The sequence below is a fragment of the Ambystoma mexicanum genome, chromosome 11, assembly GCF_040938575.1.
Source record: "Ambystoma mexicanum isolate Mex_15411 chromosome 11, UKY_AmexF1_1, whole genome shotgun sequence".
Classification (NCBI taxonomy): Eukaryota; Metazoa; Chordata; class Amphibia; order Caudata; family Ambystomatidae; genus Ambystoma; species Ambystoma mexicanum.
In genome coordinates this window covers 320,850,978-320,869,925 of record NC_090934.1, presented here as the reverse complement: position 1 = coordinate 320,869,925, position 18,948 = coordinate 320,850,978, and positions in this window count along the sequence as shown.

The window sequence follows — 18,948 nt, the reverse complement described above, 5'->3', positions numbered from 1 at the left end:
GGGGGCTCATCTGGGATGTCTGGATTAGAACTACCACTTGTGCAGCTTAATACTGTGTGCTAACTGACAGGATACATAAATCCTGTTGGATCACCACGCTGTGTTACACTGTAAAAGCACCCCTCAAAAGGAGGACGCTCTAAGGAGACGGTCTGTTTTGCAGAATAAAATACTAACTTCTGTAAATCAGGAAGGAAATCAATTTCCAGAATGACGACCTTGGTAGATATCAAAATAGCCAGAGAGCACCTCTTACATAAGCTATTTGTGAGAGGCCAATGGACGAAACACAAAACAGACGGTGTGGTTGCAGGCAATCGGAATCCCAGATCACTGCAGCAGGGTCAGACATATGGAGAGATCAGGGTCCATTACATGTGGCCCTGAGTAAAATATATATGGCCCCTAAAGCCAAAGATGAGCACGACAAGATTGTCAGAATCGCGGCATATTTACATTTATATATGGGAGCCATAGAGGACAAATGTGTTGAAGGCCAAGATCTGGCAAATAGGCAACAGAAGGCATTAGAGAAGGCCCAATCTGACCTGGTCTCTTCTGAGCAGAGGCTGCACAGGAGCCAGGAGTCAGAAAATGAGAGTAGACAGTATCTCTTTAAAATCAAAGAGGATATGGGTATCCTGCAACAGGAAAAGTCTGACCAGGATACCAGATTTCTGGCCTTGCAGAAGGAGTACCAAGAAGGTTTGTACTCCCTACTGCAGAGCCAGAAAAAGCTAGAGCAACAACTGGACTTCAATAGGGCATGCGCAGAGCAGGTATTCACCCTTCAAAGCCACCTAGATAGGGAGAAGGCAGAGAGCAACAAACTGATTCTGAAAGATCTGGATACCGAGACAGAATTTGAGGAAGAGTGCCAGAAAGCTGGTGCCCTTCAAAGGCAAAGGGTCGACCTGGCGGCACAGAGGCAGGCTCTTAGTCAGGAAAGGGACACCTTAGGCCAGGAAGTCTGCCACTAAAAAAGAAAAATGGAAGAAAATCACTTGGCCCTCCAGGGACTGGGTGACCTCCAAAAAGAGCATCAAAACTTGTTGGAGCACACCAGGAGGGTGGAAGAAGTTCTGGCAAGAAAGGAGCAGGACAGTAGGGATGGGACTCAGGAGGAAACCCTCCTACAGCAAAGACTGGCCCAGTGTTCCAGGATAAACCAGGAAGCACAGAGAGAGAATGAGGCTCTCTGTCAGCACAATGATAGGCTCCAGCAACAGGTAGCCATGCAGGAAAGACTGATCGAGTCTAGTAAGGCCTTGGTTGAGGAACTGAAAGCATTGCAACAGGGAGCAGGGGCTGATAGAGATGAGGTTCGCTGGGAAAGGGAAACACCCGAGTATAACCTCAGGAGCCCTAGTACCAGAGGCCTTCACCTCTCCCAGTCCCTGGACTCCGCCACCGCCATATCCCCTGGTGCACATGGGCACAGGGCCACAGGGATGGCAGATTATTATCCAGCCAAAATTATGGGGCTCATGGGCCAGTACCACCCAGGAATGGATGGGCGGGCATCCGGGTATGGGCAACTAAGTACACTGCAATTTAGTGGGGAACCCCAGGAGAGTAGGCCCACTAAGAGCATCCTGAAAAGCTCTGCCCAGTTAGGCCAGTGGGGGGGTACCCATCAAATCCTGGCAGCAAGGAGGGATCTGAAGACTCCTCTGAGCGTCACAGGAGACCAGGTCCCCACATTCTGCCAGCCATTCCCAGGCTCGCAGAATCCAGGAAAACCTGGAAGATCAGATGGGCACCTCTGGGAGCAGTGCTTCTGAGTCAGAGGATGAATGGACCAGGGTTACCCGAACCAAGAAGGGCAATAAGGCAAAAAAGGGCCTTGCTTAAGGACCCCTTAAAACAGATTAAGGCAATCAGGAGTATCATCACGCCTTATCACAAGAACGCCAAGTATTCTGTTTGGGAACACTTGGAGCTTTACGAGAAAATGATGGAGATTTTCCATTTGAAAGACAGCAGGAGCTGCATTCAGTATGTAAAATGGACATTCTCCCCAGAATACTCCAGTTTCTTTGCAGGGCTGGAGGACCAAAACCATTCAAGATGGTCCACGTATAGGGCGGCCATCTTGAAACATTTTTCTGTTCACAGAAATCCCCAAGAGGCTTGCAAGGCAGCCTACAATTTACAATGTGGGGAGGATCAGGCCCCACAAGAATTAGTGCAAGAATTGAAGCGTGCCTTTGCGCAGACTCCCAGAAGAGTGCGCACGGACAGCAAAGAATGTGTTAACACTTTTTTCCATGCCTTGCCCAAATACATCATGACCCAACTAGTGAGAGATTTTCATGAGAAAAGGTCACTAGACGGGGTCATTGAACAGGCTACCCAGATCTATGAGATGCAGAAGCCCATAGAAAATATAAATAATGCCCAGAAAAGCCCCAAATCAACCAGCACCCCTGCTGCTGCTAAGGTGGCAGAGGTAAAGGTTGCCCCCATTTTAGATTTGGAGATGGGGGGCCTAAAAACTTGCCCGCACAGAATAACTCTAAGCCCAGAAGGCCCTCGGGCCAGTCACAAACAGGGAGTCAAGGAGGTAGTCCCACTAATCGGATCCCTCATTCCCCTGATTATGTAAGTCCCCGTTACAAGGGAAGCCGACCCATCCTGGGTTATGTTTGGACTCCTCCATCCCAAGGGGGGGTGATCCAGCCAAGCACCTAACCCAGGAAACTCCCCTCCTAACGTCCCACAGGAGGGCACAAATTCCCCAAATACTGGGCAGAACTTTTTTCCCAGGTTTCCACCCAATTTCCAACCCCAAAATCATCCATCCTTCTTTCCCCAATTCCCTGAGCCCAGACCACTTAATCCGGGAGAGGGAAGGCCAAGGGTGGAAGGGTACCCAAATCTTCCCAACCCGGGGTACTACCAGAGAAGGGATAGCTACCCTTCCGGGGATCAGCCCAGGGGAGAAAACCGAACCCCGTATCAGCCTGAGCGGGTTTCACAGTTAGAGCGCCAGGTCCAAAATATGGCACGGGATCTGGGTCACATGCTGAGGGCTCAACAGAACCCTCAGATGAGCATGCCAGTGCAGAATGCCCGAAACTCTGGGCCTGGTGCCCCAGAACAATGACACGCAGCACCCCGATAACCCTCCGGTTCCCAGGGAGGAGGCACAAGGGCAAGGGGGGTGTAAAGCCTTGGAGGAAGCTTCCTTCCCCACTTGTAAACAGCTCCTGGAAACCCAGGAACCGGAAACAAAATCTCCTACCCTGGAAAGTCTGCCAGCCAAGGAGCAGAGAGGAAGTAGGAGAAACAAAGGACTCAAACAGACCCATTTTGTGGAGGCGGTACAGATCTTCCAATTTGAGGGAGATGGATCCTCAGAGGATCCTGGGAAAAGGATCTTCTCCTTCAGAGATGGGGGAACTCCTCCCAAAGAAAAATGGGTCCCAAGAGATCCAAATCCAGCCTGGGTAGATGTGGGGACTGAGCTAGCGCCGCCCATCATCTCATCCCAGAACCAACAGCATCAAAATCCCCTGGTTCAAACCAATTCTGGTGACTCCCTCCAAAAAGGGGGGGGGCGGAACCAGGGGAACCCACAACAGCTCTGATTTCCAGTTGCCAACTTTTTCTTGCAGATTCCCATGATTCTCCACGGAATTCTGCCCAGATATCTTCTCTCGTAATGTCCAAAACTAATAAATTGGCCCACCAGATGTCCAAAAATGTGCATTATCTGTGCCCCCTTGAGGAGAAGGAGGGAAGATACTATGCCCCGGTACAGGGGCAGGGTACAAATTTGTCACTGGTGGACACTGGATCCCAAGCTACCCTTCTGTCCAAAAGGGCCTTTGATGAAATAAATGCAGGAAGGGAGGAGAATTACCGAATTTCTCTCACCTCTCTTCCGGGACAACTTCAGAACTTTGACAGGAAGGAAATTCCCATCGGGGGGACTGCATATTTGAAAATTGGGCGACACAAGGTGAAACACTCGGTCATAGTAGTGACTCCAAAGGGCACCCCTTGTTTATGAAGGACCTCCTGAGTAGCTTGACACCCCTAATAGATTGCGTAAACAAGGTCCTCTGGACCCAGACTAGCCGGCCAATAAAATTAAAATAGAGTATCAACCATGTTAGTTTAAACGACACATGCCACATGGTTGAACAAAAATCTGACCAAGTAGAATTTCACTTCCAGAACAACCAAATTCCAGACGTGACAGTAATAGCAGTAGGACAACAGACTGGTGATGGGGGGTCCTCTCTATTTCTGCAAATCAACCTTCCTTCCAGTTTAAGGTGGTATTCCACACTGGAAGGAAACACTCTGAAATTCTTTACTAATCCACAATCAGACATTCCCACTCCAATAGTCCAGAAAGAGATGTGAAATCAGATCAGAGCCTGGCTGATATTCAGCAAATTGGAGAGTAGTTGTTCATCCCTGTTCAGTTAAATGATGGGAAGGACTCTGTTCTCGCCCGAGTGTGTGTGAACAACGGTAAGAGCTTCATCAGCGAAGCCATGTTCCGCCAACTCCCAAAAGATCCAGCCATTTCCACTTTCAAACTGACAGACAAATGGGAAATGGATCTGGAAACACCCAATTCCAAACATCTCCTGCCAAGCAGATGTATGCTCAAAATCTCCATTGGCAACAAGAGCATAGTTCATAATTGTTGGGTCGTGCGAAACGTCACTGCCGCCTTTTACTTAGGCAGTGACATTCTCAATCGCTTTGCCATTAGTTTGGACCTAATAAACTTCAAAGCTTGGTCCCGATTAGCGGATAATCTCATGGGCTTTGATGATCCAGAAAAAGCATTAAGGTCAGCTCAATTGCTACCTTATGCAGTTGAAATTCAGATTGAAGAGGAAGTCACCATCCCAGAAAGGACCCGACAATTCTCCCTGGAAGTGAAAGTTAAAAGAGGACAAAAATTGAAAAACCCTAATGCTTATATTCATTTAAATGCTTCTCTCCAACCGCAAGATTTGGGGGTAAACCCAACACCATTAGTCAACATAGAACATGACACCATTCCAATAGAGGTGGATAACAGCGACTTAAAGAGTATTACTCTAGCCGCAGGCACCATTATTGGAATGGCTTTTGATGACCGACATTTTTCCATTGATTTAGGAAAGGAACTGTTAGGAGCAATCCCCAAGGACTGTTTTGACAGTGACAGTGATGACAATACAACACCAGACAGGATCTTTACCCGGCATGGGGGGAACTTTCTGGTGTACACTTCCTGCACTTATGGTAAGGAAGATGTGACTTGTGACTTCAGAAGGGATGAGGTGATTTTCCAGGTCAATGCGGGCTGCCTTTCCCACCTGAAGCCTCCAGTCCAAATCAACACCCTGACCAGGGACTTCTCCACCCAGCTGGAGGAGGCCGCTGAGATAGCAAAACCAGAAGTCTTTCCAGACTTCAGGCAGATGGTTGAAGAGAGAGTCAACCTAGCCGATGCCTGTGTGACTCTGGGTCACAAGCAAAATTTGAAACAAGTTTTCTTGGATTTCCAAGATCTCTTTGCGGTAGACTCATATGACTGCGGTCGCACCGACATCCACAAAACAACAATTCCCACGGACCCGGGCATGACTCCAGTGTTTGTGAAGCAATATCGCTTGCCTCTCGCATCCGTGGAGTCCCTTACTGAAATAATTAAGAACCTTGAGTCCCGGGAGATAATCCGTCCAGTTCACAGCACCTTCAATAATCCGGTGCTGGGAATATTGAAGCCAAACGGCCAGTGGAGACTCTGCACCGACCTTAGGGAGCTCAACAAACGGGTCCATACTTCCCGATGGCCTCTTCCCTACATTGACCAAGGGCTGGCCCAGATCCAGGGGTCACAGGTATTCACTGCAATAGACCTGACCAATGGATACTGGACCGTGCCTGTCAGTAGGGAGGACCAATACAAACTGGCTTTCACCTTTGGGAGCCAGCAGTGCACATGGACCCGGATTCCCTTCGGATACCTCAACTCCCGCAATGAATTCAACATTTTCCTACACAAGGCCATGCCCGACCTGGGTGCAAGGGGTAACCTGGCTTATATAGAAGATGTCCTCGTCAAAATTTCATCTGTGGAAGAACACATAGCGGAGATCCGTTATGCTCTGACACAGTTGAGGGCTGCCAGAGCAAAACTTTCCTTTCAGAAAGCACAGTGGTGTAGAACCCGTGTTAATTTCTTGGGGCATGAGATTACTCCTCAGGGTCACTGTCCCCAGGAAAAGAAAGTGGAAGCACTCCAGAAAATGAAAGACCCCACAACTCTGCGGGAACTGAGGAGCCTCCTTGGACTGACTAATTACAGCGGAAAGTTCATTGAGGGCTATGCAGAGATCACTAGACCCCTGATTCATCTCTTGAAGGGGGGGTTAAGTGGGAATGGCTCCAGAACAATCCGAGGCAGTGAAACAGCTCAAAAGAAGCCTCTCACAAGCACCCTGCCTAGCTTACCCTGTCAGAAACAAGGAGTTTTTCTTGGAGGCAGGGTTCTCTAAGACATGCTTGACTGCAGTATTATATCAAAAGCATGACAAGGTCAATAAAGTTATCTCCTATGTGAGCAAAACTTTATCCTCTGTGGAGGAAAAATTCAACGATTGTGATAAGGCACTCCTGGCAACGGTGTGGGCATGGAAGAATTACTGCCCGTTTATCCAGGGGGAACACATCATAGTGGAGACTCCACACCAGCCTCTGCAATGTCTCCAAAGTGACAGAATCCGGGCCGGAATTGTGAGTAATTTCCGAATTACTTCCTGGATTCGGTCAATGCAAGGCTTTCCTGTGGAGGTCAGATATGGCCAAAACAAGAAGAGTCCCCTCGCGCAAGGTCTGGCTGACTTGCATGATTGTGCCAGAGAAAACTGTCTCGAGGACGAAAGTCTAAAAATCAAGGACAACATGGAGGCATACCTTAATTCCCCACACAAAGTCTTTGATGAAGACAAGTATGAGGGAATGCCCACTGTCTATGTGGATGGATGCTCTTACCATGTTGACAACAACGGGGAGAAAGAACTTGTGGCCGGCGTAGGGAATGCATGGGTGAATGAGTCCCTAGAACCTTCCGCTGGATACAAGATTGGTCCCCGAAGTAGTCAGGTGGCAGAGTTGATGGCTGTGTATCAAGCCATCCTCACTGCTGTCCAACATCAACTCCACGAACTGGTCATAATCACAGATTTAGATTATGTCCGGATCAGGTTCGTGGAGCACCTGGTTAATTGGAAAACCAGAGGCATGTTATGTGCTAATAACAAACCCTTGAAACAATGGGATGACCATCTACTGGAAAAAGATCAAGGGTCATTCCAAAGTAGAGGGACCAGACAAAACTGGAAATGACTTAGCTGATCAGCTGGCCAAAACCGGGGCCATCCAAGGAAATCTAATTGAGATTGAGTCCCTGTTGGGGGAAATCTAGGTCACTGCTATCACTAGGTCCCAGACAATTGCTCACAAGGATCTTCCAACTGCACAATGGAGTAAGGAGACCCCAGATGCTGATTTGATTACGGCTCAGAAGGGGGAATCCAATAATTGGTAAGTTTTACCAACACATTGAGGACCCTGACAACTTTCTCCTGAGAGATACCAATTACATTGGGAAAGAGGACCTTAGAGTGTTGATGAAATGTCCAAAAATGTTCCGAATCCAAGACGGTTTGTTGGTAAGGAAATCCCAAGCTGGCCTTGATCAGTGGGTGGTTCCTGACTCATTCTGAAGCCTGGTGTTAAGTCACGCCCATGATGCGGCCACAGCCGGTCATAGGGGGTTTCATACAACACTTGAGATCTTAAGAGAGGTTGCATACTGGCCACACATGGGGCAAGACCTCGACCAATACTTGAAAGGGTGTCTTGTGTGTGCACAATTTCAGCCAACATCCCTCACACACTGTGCACCTCTCCAAAGAGGGGGAATGACACTGCCATGGTCAGATTTGCAAGTCGACTACATAGGCCCCGTGATTCGCTCCTCTAGGGGAAATAAGTACATGTTGACAGTGACATGCTTATTACTAAATGGGTGGACTGTCTCCCGGCCCCAAACTGAAAGGCAGAAACAGTAGCTACCCTGATGATCAACCACATCTTTTCCTTTTTTGGTCTACCCCAAAGGAATGAGTCAGACAGAGGTAGCCATTTCACCAGCAAAATAATGACTAAGATGTGGGAGATACTGGGGGTTAAAAGGACGCTACACATTGCTTACCGACCAGCCTCTTCTGGTGCAGTAGAACGTTGCAACCGAACCATTGTGAGCATCTTAAAAAAGTTTGTGGCAGATTCTGGGCCAAGTTGGGATATGCGATTACCTCTGTCCTAATGGCCATCAGATCTAACCCTTCATTTGCAACTAAAATGTCACAGTTTGAGCTGATGACTGGATGCAGGATGGTGCTTCCCCAGCATTTGCTTTACAGGACCCAAGAGCAAACATTGATCAATGCCTCCACAATTCATGAGTATGTTGATAATTTAAGGAAACACATTCAACATGCTTTTGCCTATGCTCAGCGAAACCTAGAAAGTTCAGCCGATAGCATGAAGACTCATTATGATTTAAAAACTACTAGGAAAGAATACAATGTGGGAGACCAGGTCTGTCTATACAATTTCCAAAGGAACCAGGCCAAACAGCGGAAATTTCAGCCTACATGGAAGGGACCTATTGAAATTTTAGACAAGATCTCACCACTCGCCTACAAGACCCGCATCCCCAAAAGGCAGTTTGGTGGAAGGGGAAGACAAGTGGGTCCATATAAATCAGCTAAAGTGTTGCCATCCCAAGCACACTCTGCAGCAACTGGAGGAGTCCTCTGCAATCCCAGAGGGGTCTGCTCCAGATTAATACAAGTCCAACCCTAAAATATTCCACATATAGCCTATAAAATTCTATGATTCTTGAATGCAAATGTCTCCTGATTTAAAACATGTATATTTTTGCCCCACCATTAATAGTGGTGGGGAAATATCTACTAATATTTTTCTGTCACTGTGCTTTGTCATCCTAGGAGAGATAAACCATGGAGACTGACCAAGGAGGACGACCCGGGGACCAGGAGCAAAGATCCGAGGGGCCCGAGGTACCACCCGAAACTCACATCATAACCGGTGCGAAGAACTGACCGATCCACCCTGAGGGAGGAAAAGATGCTGAACTTTGCCATCGGCGGAATCAGAAGAAGATGAGGCGACCATCCCAGATCTTGCGAGTTCCATCAGTGAAAGATCAAAATGGCCATCGCAAGAGGGGGGGGCTTGTGGGATGTTTTTACCCACGCATCCAAGCCCTCCAACAGAACTGTGTATTACTGGCATTGAAAACATCATGATGGCCAGAAATCACCAGAAAATGCACAGGGAAAACATGAAAAATAGGTTGCCATCCATTTTTGCCTCTGTCAATGTTAATACAAGAGACCATTGCCAGGCCATATCTTTTGGCTACACACAGAGCAAAACCAGTGCCAAGGAATATGGTGCTGTTCAAAATCCGTTTTAATTAATGTCAAAAATTGCTAAAATCATGGGCACAAAATTACTCTACTGCAGAATCAACATCAATATCATATTAGCAAGGATCATATGCTATCAAGTAAAATCCTTGTTTTGAAATGTATTAATTCAAGACAACTCACAAAAATGGGTGCAGTACCGGCGCTTGACACTAACTGGCGCTAGCGATCTAAACTCTGACAGGAGACCGGTAATTCAGGAGCTGAAAAGGAACCTAAGCCATCTGGGACTTCAAAGCCTTGCTAGTTAATCAGAATTCTTAACACCTACTGTTCCCGGGCCCTATACTAGAAGGCCGTCTGATGTAAATTAAAAGTTCAAGAGTCCTCTGTCTATGGGAAGCTGTCACACCTCAGAAATCCACACCAGAAGGCAGGAAATCACAAGTTTCTGTTAATCAAATGGAGAGTGGCACCCTGGACAGAGGCCCTGCTAGCAGGAAAAAACAGACAAAGGATGCCTTCAGCTGAATGGGATATGCTGATTTGAGGTGTAATTGTCAACAGTTGCTCTGGGGAAGGCAAGACACATGATCTCTGAGTCAAGCCAAGTTCCCGGGGGCAGGGGCAAACAAAGGGGTGTACTGAATTGAGAGCAAATGTATGTTTTATTAAATTGCTCATAGAATATTGTATTAAGCTGACAGAAATGTACAATTTGGGGATTCTTAATATGAGAAATGTACCCACAATTCGAGACTAAGCTGAACTGTGTGATGGTCTGAGACCGAACCCCGTGATTATTAATACTACAGACACTGTGCTTACACTAGAGAATTGAAAACCTATTGTAATGTGCTCAGGGAGGGGTTGCAAGCCTGCGTTAAATTTGATGCTGAACCGGCCATGGCAAAACCCACTAAAAGCGCAAAATGTTGTTGTTTCTGAACCCAAGCTCTTAGAAATACCAGGCTTGAACAGAGACCTGTCTTAATTCATCTGTGATTTGTATATGTATTATGAACCAGGTGTGTATCTGGGAAACATGTTTGTTATGAAAAATTAATTTTCTAAATAAAAGCAAAGGGGCGTTTCTTCAATAGATTGTAAAAGGGTAGCATCACTGTGACTCACAACTCAGTTATCCAGTTAAAGGACAGAAAATCCTCTAGCCTATCATGATCCTTAGTGGGTTGGGAATAGAAAGTTAGCCTTCCCACCCATTTTCAAAAGACATAAAAAGAGCCACTGAGACCTAGGTGGGGACGGCTCGTTCTACTTTCTTGCGAAGCACTTTGACGGACGACTTCAAATTCAGGCAATATTCAGAGACCAGAACTTAGAAAACCAGACTCCAGATTCCAGAACTTTGAAGCAGAAAGCCTACTGCAAGCAAAAAGTATTCTCAGCTGTCCTTACAATTTTGCAAACTGATTTACCCCAGACTTCCAAGGGGCACATCAGAATAAAACAGCTGGGCTGTGCTGTTTGATTCTAGCCAAGAACTAGAAACAGAACCAGACCCAGAAAGCAGTGCTGTATCCAGAACCGCATACCGGACCGCTGTGCAGTGCCAAGAACTGTGTCAGAACCCTGAATCTCCTATCGTGAATTAAAATCATTTTTAGCAAATTTTTCACTTCATTGCAAATCGCATTTAAAAGTATTTCTGCCTGTTTTAAAGCATACCGGTTGCTCTAAGCTTGCTAGGGGGGAACTGGAATTTGTATTGCATTTTGTTTGCAGTCCTGAAAACTGTGTGCTCTCTTTTCCATCTCTTTATATTGCATAGGAGGGGAGTGAATTGTCACAAGGAAAAGTGATCATATTATCTCTTCTTGAAACCATATCAGTTCATTTCTGTGCTGCATTCTTTCCATCATTGCATTTCCTTGAAGCGATAACAGTATTTCCTGCTACCTTATCCTTTCTATACTAACTCCTCACTGATTGAAAAGAGTGTGCAATTGTAACATTACCCATTGTTCATCAACATTATATTCATAAGTGTGCTATCAAATATTAATTTATTTATAAAAGTGTGATATATATCTTGTTTAATTTTTCAATAAATCTTTTAATTTGCAAAACAAAACTACTTCTTGGCTAGTGAAGTCGGGGGGATTCAAAGAGAGGGGTGTTATACAAGGGTTTATCATCCAGATCTATGAACTTGTCATAAAAATATATGTATAAGGGCTTCCCTTGGGTATCCCAGACTTGGCATTGACTTAGTAGGAGTGCTGAATTGAAGTCACTTAACATAGTGGGGGCTTGTCTGGGATGTCTGGATTAGAACTACCACTTGTGCAGCTTAATACTGTGTGCTAACTGACAGGATACATAAATCCTGTTGGATCACCACGCTGTGTTACACTGTAAAAGCACCCCTCAAAAGGAGGACGCTCTAAGGAGACGGTCTGTTTTGCAAAATAAAATACTAACTTGTGTAAATCAGGAAGGAAATCAATTTCCAGAATAACAACCTTGGTAGATATCAAAATAGCCAGAGAGCACCTCTTACATAAGCTATTTGTGAGAGGCCAATGGACGAAACACAAAACAGACTGTGTGGTTGCAGGCAATCGGAACCCCAGATCACTGCAGCAGGGTCAGACATATGGAGAGATCAGGGTCCATTACATGTGGCCCTGAGTGAAATATATATGGCCCCTAAAATAAAAGATGAGCATGACAAGATTGTCAGGATAGCAGCATATTTACATTTATATATGGGAGCCAGACAGGACAAATGTGCTGAAGGCCAAGATCTGGCAAATAGACAACAGATGGCATTAGAGAAGGCCCAATCTAACCTGGTCTCTTCTGAGCAGAGGCTGCACAGGAGCCAGGAGTCAGAAAATGAGAGTAGACAGTATCTCATTAAAATCAAAGAGGATATGGGTATCCTGCAACAGGAAAAGTCTGACCAGGATACCAGATTTCTGGCCTTCCAGAAGGAGTACCAAGAAGGTTTGTACTCCCTACTGCAGAGCCAGAAAAAGCTAGAGCAACAACTGGACTTCAAAAGGGCATGCGCAGAGCATGTATTCACCCTGCAAAGCCACCTAGATAGGGAGAAGGCAGAGAGCAACAAACTGATTCTGAAAGACCTGGATATCCAGACAGAATTTGAGGAAGAGTGCCAGAAAGCTGGTGCCCTTCAAAGGCAGAGGGACGACCTGGTGGCACAGAGGCAGGCTTTTAGTCAGGAAAGGGACACCTTAGGCCAGGAAGTCTGCCACTTAAAAAGAAAAATGGAAGAAAATCACTTGGCCCTCCAGGGACTGGGTGGCCTCCAAAAAGAGCATCAAAACTTGTTGGAGCACACCAGGAGGGTGGAAGATGTTCTGGCAAGAAAGGAGAAGGACAGTAGGGATGGGACTCAGGAGGAAACCCTCCAACAGCAAAGACTGGCCCAGTGTTCCAGGACAAACCAGGAAGCACAGAAAGAGAATGAGGCTCTCTGTCAGCACAATGATAGGCTCCAGCAACAGGTAGCCATGCAGGAAAGACTGATTGAGTCTAGTAAGGCCTTGGTTGAGGAACTGAAAGCATTGCAACAGGGAGCAGGGGCTGATAGAGATGAGATTTGCTGGTAAAGGGAAACACCCGAGTATAACCTCAGGAGCCCTAGTACCAGAGGCCTTCACCTCTCCCAGTCCCTGGACTCTGCCACCCCCATATCTCCTGGTGCACTTGGGCACAGGGCCACAGGGATGGCAGATTATTATCCAGCCAAAAGTATGGGGCTCATGGGCCAGTACCACCCAGGAATGGATGGGTGGGCATCCGGGTATGGGCAACTAAGTACACTGCAATTTAGTGGGGAGCCCCAGGAGAGTAGAACCACTAAGGGCATCCTGAAAACCTCTGCCCAGTTAGGTCAGTGGGGGGGTATCCATCAAATCCTGGCAGCAAGGAGGGATCTGAAGACTTCTCTGAGCGTCACAGGACACAGGAGACCAGGTCCCCACATTGCCAGCCATTCCCAGGCTTGCAGAATCCAGGAAAACCTGGAAGATCAGATGGGCACCTCTGGGAGCAGTGCTTCTGAGTCAGAGGATGAATGGACCAGGGTTACCCGAACCAAGAAGGCCAATAAGGCAAAAAGGGCCTTGCTTAAGGACCCCTTAAAACAGATTAAGGAAATCAGGAGTGTCATCACGCCTTATCACAAGAACGCCAAGTATTCTGTTTGGGAACACTTGGAGCTTTACGAGCAAATGATGGAGACTTTCCATTTGAAAGACAGCAGGAGCTGCATTCAGTATGTAAAATGGACATTCTCCCCAGAATACTCCAGTTTCTTTGCAGGGCTGGAGGACCAAAACCATTCAAGATGGTCCACGTATAGGGCGGCCATCTTGAAATATTTTTCTGTTCAAAGAAATCCCCAAGAGGCTTGCAAGGCAGCCTACAATTTGCAATGTGAGGAGGATCAGGCCCCACAAGAATTAGTGCAGGAATTGAAGCGTGCCTTTGCGCAGACTCCCAGAAGGATGCACACGGACAGCAAAGAATGTGTTAACACTTTTTTCCATGCCTTGCCCAAATACATCATGACCCAACTAGTGAGAGATTTTCATGAGAAAAGGTCACTAGACTGGGTCATTGAACAGGCTACCCAGATCTATGAGGAGCAGAAGCCCATAGAAAATAAAAATAACGCCCAGAAAAGCCCTAAATCAACCAGCACCCCTGCTGCTGCTAAGGTGGCAGAAGTAAAGGTTGCCCCCATTTTAGATTTGGAGATGGGGGGCCTAAAAACTTGCCCGCGCAGAATAACTCTAAACCCAGAAGGCCCTCGGGCCAGTCACAAACAGGGAGTCAAGGAGGTAGTCCCACAAATAGGATCCCTCATTCCCCTGATTATGTAAGTCCCTGTTACAAGGGAAACCGACCCATTATGGGTTATGCAAAAGAAGGGGGATCTGGGAAACTCTCTACCAGCACAAACACAGCCTATTGACTTGTTCTTGGGTGGAGCGCCCCTGGGAGAGTCTCAACCAAGTCTTTAGCTCACTGTTCTTTTCACAGAGAAGAAATTTCCTCACATATCAGTCTTTGTCCTGCCCAGGGGCAGTCCAGCACTGAAATGCTAGGCAATTCTCCTCTGGACAAGAGTACCACAGCAACCCCATACACATGTTTCAGCCTTGTTGGGCATCATCAGTGAGGTGAAGCTGCACCTCTCTAAGAACAGTGAGCAAGGGCTCCACGTCTGGATCGCCCTGGTAATTTAGGGTTAGACCCAAAGTTAATGTATGCAAAAGAAGGGGGGTCTGGGAAACTCTCTACCAGCACAAACACAGCCCATTGACTTGTTCTTGGGTGGATGGCCCCTGGGAGAGTCTCAACCAAGTCTTTAGCTCACTTTTCTTTTCACAGAGAAGAAATGTCCCCGCATATCAGTCTTTGTCCTGCCCAGGGGCAGTCCAGCACCGAAATGCTAGGCAATTCTCCTCTGAACAAGAGTACCACAGCAACCCCATACACGTGTTCAACCTTGTTGGCATCATCAGTGAGGTGAAGCTGCGCCTCTCTAAGAACAGTGAGCAAGTGGTCCACGTCTGGATCGCCCTGGTAACTTAGGGTTAGACCCAAAGATAATGTATGCAAAAGAAGGGGGGTCTGGGAAACTCTCTACCAGCACAAACACAGCCCATTGACTTGTTCATGGGTGGATGGCCCCTGGGAGAGTCTCAACCAAGTCTTTAGCTCACTGTTCTTTTCACAGAGAAGAAATTTCCCCGCAAATCAGTCTTTGTCCTGCCCAGAGGCAGTCCAGCACCGAAATGCTAGGCAATTCTCCTCTTAACAAGAGTACCACAGCAACCCCATACACGTGTTTCAGCCTTGTTGGGCATCATCAGTGAGGTGAAGCTGCGCCTCTCTGAGAACAGTGAGCAAGGGGTCCACGTCTGGATCGCCCTGTTAACTTAGGGTTAGACCCAAAGTTAATGTATGCAAAAGAAGGGGGGTCTGGGAACCTCTCTGCCATCCTGGGTTATGTTTGGACTCCTCCAGCCCAAGGGGGGGATCCAGCCAAGCACCTAACCCAGGGAACTCCCCTCCTAACTTCCCACAGGAGGGCAGAAATTCCCCAAATACTGGGCAGAACTTTTTTACCAGGTTTCCACCCAATTTCCAACCCCAAAATCATCCATCCTTCTTTCCCCAATTCCCTGAGCTCAGACCACTTAAACCAGGAGAGGGAAGGCCAAGGGTGGAGGGGTACCCAAATCTTCCCAACCCGGGGTACTACCAGAGAAGGGATAGCTACCCTTCCGGGGATCAGCCAAGGGGAGAAAACCAAACCCCGTATCAGCCTGAGCGGGTTTCACAGTTAGAGCGCCAGGTCCAAAATATGGCACGGGTTCTGGGTCACATGCTGAGGGCTCAACAGAACCCTCAGATGAGCATGCCAGTGCAGAATGCCCCAAACTCTGGGCCTGGTGCCCCAGAAAAATGACAGGGCAGCACCCCGATAACCCACCGGTTCCCAGGGAGGAGGCACAAGGGCAAGGGGGGTGTAAAGCCTTGGAGGAAGCTTCCTTCCCCACTTGTAAACAGCTCCTGGAAACCCAGGAACTGGAAACAAAATCTCCTACCCCGGAAAGTCTGCCACCCAAGGAGCAGAGAGGAGGTAGGAGAAACAAAGGACTCAAACAGACCCATTTTGTGGAGGAGGTACAGATCTTCCAATTTGAGGGAGATGGATCCTCAGAGGATCCTGGGAAAAGGATCTTCTCCTTCAGAGATGGGGGAACTCCTCCCAAAGAAAAATGGATCCCAAGAGATCCAAATCCAGCCTGGGTAGATGTGGGGACTGAGCTAGCGCCACCCATCATCTCATCCCAGAACCAACAGCATCAAAATCCCCTGGTTTAAACCCATTCTGGTGACTGCCTCCAAAAAGGGGTGGGGGGATGGCGGCCAAAAACCAGAACCAGGGGAACCCACAACAGCTCTGATTTCCAGTTGCCAACTTTTTCTTGCAGATTCCCATTGATTCTCCACGGAATTCTGCCCAGATATCTTCTCTCGTAATGTCCAAAACTAAAAAATTGGCCCACCATATGTTCAAAAATGTGCATTATCTGTGCCCCCTTGAGGAGAAGGAGGGAAGATACTATGCCCCGGTACAAGTACAGGGGCAGGTTACAAATTTGGCACTGGTGGACACTGGATCCCAAGCTACCCTTCTGTCTAAAAGGGCCTTTGATGAACTAAATTCAGAAAGGGGGGAGAATTACCGAATTCCTCTAACCTCTCTTCCGGGACAACTTCAGAACTTTGACGGGAAGGAAATTCCCATCGAGGGGACTGCATATTTGGACATTAAAATTGGGCGACACAAGGTGAAACACCCGGTCATGAACTGTTAGGAGCAATCCCCAAGGACTGTTTTGACAGTGACAATGATGACAATACAACACCAGACAGGATCTTTACCCGGCATGGCGGGAACTTCCTGGTGTACACTGCCTGCCCTTATGGTAAGGAAGATGTGACTTGTGACTTCAGAAGGGATGAGGTGATTTTCCAGGTCCATGCGGGCTGCCTATCCCACCTGAAGCCTCCAGTCCAAATCAGCACCCTGACCAGGAACTTCTCCACCCAGCTGGAGGAAGCCGCTGAGATAGCAAAACCAGAAGTCTTTCCAGACTTCAGGCAGATGGTGGAAGAGAGAGTCAACCTAGCCGATGCCTGTGTGACTCTGGGTCAGAAGCAAAAGTTGAAACAAGTTTTCTTGGATTTCCAAGATCTCTTTGCGGTAGACTCATATGACTGCGGTTGCACCGACATCCACACAACACCAATTCCCACGGACCCGGGCATGACTCCAGTGTTTGTGAAGCAATATCGCTTGCCTCTCGCATCCATGGAGTCCCTTACTGAAATAATTAAGAACCTGGAGTCCCAGGGAATAATCTGTCCAGTTCACAGCACCTTCAATAATCCAGTGCTGGGAATATTGAAGCCAAACGGCCAGTGGGGACTCTGCACCGACCTTAGGGAGCTCAACAAACGTGTCCATACTTCCCGATGGCCTCTTCCCTACATTGACCAAGTGCTGGCCCAGATCCAGGGGTCACAGGTATTCACTGCAATAGACCTGACCAATGGATACTGGACCGTGCCTGTCAGTAGGGAGGACCAATACAAGCTGGCTTTCACCTTTGGGAGCCAGCAGTGCACATGGACCCGGATTCCCTTCGGATACCTCAACTCCCGCAATGAATTCAACATTTTCCTACAAATGGCCATGCCCGACCTGGGTGCAAGGGGTAACCTGGCTTATGTAGAAGATGTCCTCATCAAAATTTCATCTGTGGAGGAACACATAGCGGAGATCCGTTATGCTCTGACACAGTTGAGGGCCGCCAGAGCAAAACTTTCCTTTCAGAAAGCACAGTGGTGTAGAACCCGTGTTAATTTCTTGGGGCATGAGATTACTCCTCCGGGTCACTGTCCCCAGGAAAAGAAAGTGGAAGCACTCCAGAAACTGAAAGATCCACAACTCTGCGGGAACTAAGGAGCCTCCTTGGACTGACTAATTACAGCAGAAAGTTCATTGAGGGCTACGCAGAGATCACCAGACCCCTGATTCATCTCTTGAAGGGGGGGTCAAGTGGGAATGGCTCCAGAACAATTTGAGGCAGTAAGACAGCTCAAAAGAAGCTTCTCACAGGCGCCCTGCCTAGCTTACCCTGTCAGAAACAAGGAGTTTTTCTTGGAGGCAGGGTTCTCTAAGACCTGCTTGACTGCAGTATTATATCAAAAGCATGACAAGGTCAATAAAGTAATCTCCTATGTGAGCAAAACTTTATCCTCTGTGGAGGAAAAATTCAACGATTGTGATAAGGCACTCCTGGCAACGGTGTGGGCATGGAAGAATTACTGCCCGTTAGTTTATCCAGGGGGAACACATCATAGTGGAGACTCCACACCAGCCTCTGCAATATCTCCAAAGTGACAGAATCTGGGCCGGAAATGTGAGTAATTCCTGAATTACTTCCTGGATTCTGTCAATGCAAGGCTTTCCTGTGGAGGTCAGATATGGCCAAAACAAGAAGAGTCCCCTCGCGCAAGGTCTGGCTGACTTGCATGATTGTGCCAGAGAAAACTGTCTCGAGGACGAAAGTCTAAAAATCAAGGACAACATGGAGGCATACCTTAATTCCCCACACAAAGTCTTTGATGAAGACGAGTGTGAGGGAATGCCCACTGTCTATGTGGATGGATGCTCTTACCATGTTGACAACAATGGGGAGAAAGAACTTGTGGCCGGCGTAGGGAATGCATGGGTGAATGAAACCCTAGAACCCTCTGCTGGATACAAGATTGGTCCCCGAAGTAGTCAGGTGGCAGAGTTGATGGCTGTGTATCAAGCCATCCTCACTGCTGTGCAACATCAAATCCACAAACTGGTCATAATCACAGATTCAGATTATGTCCG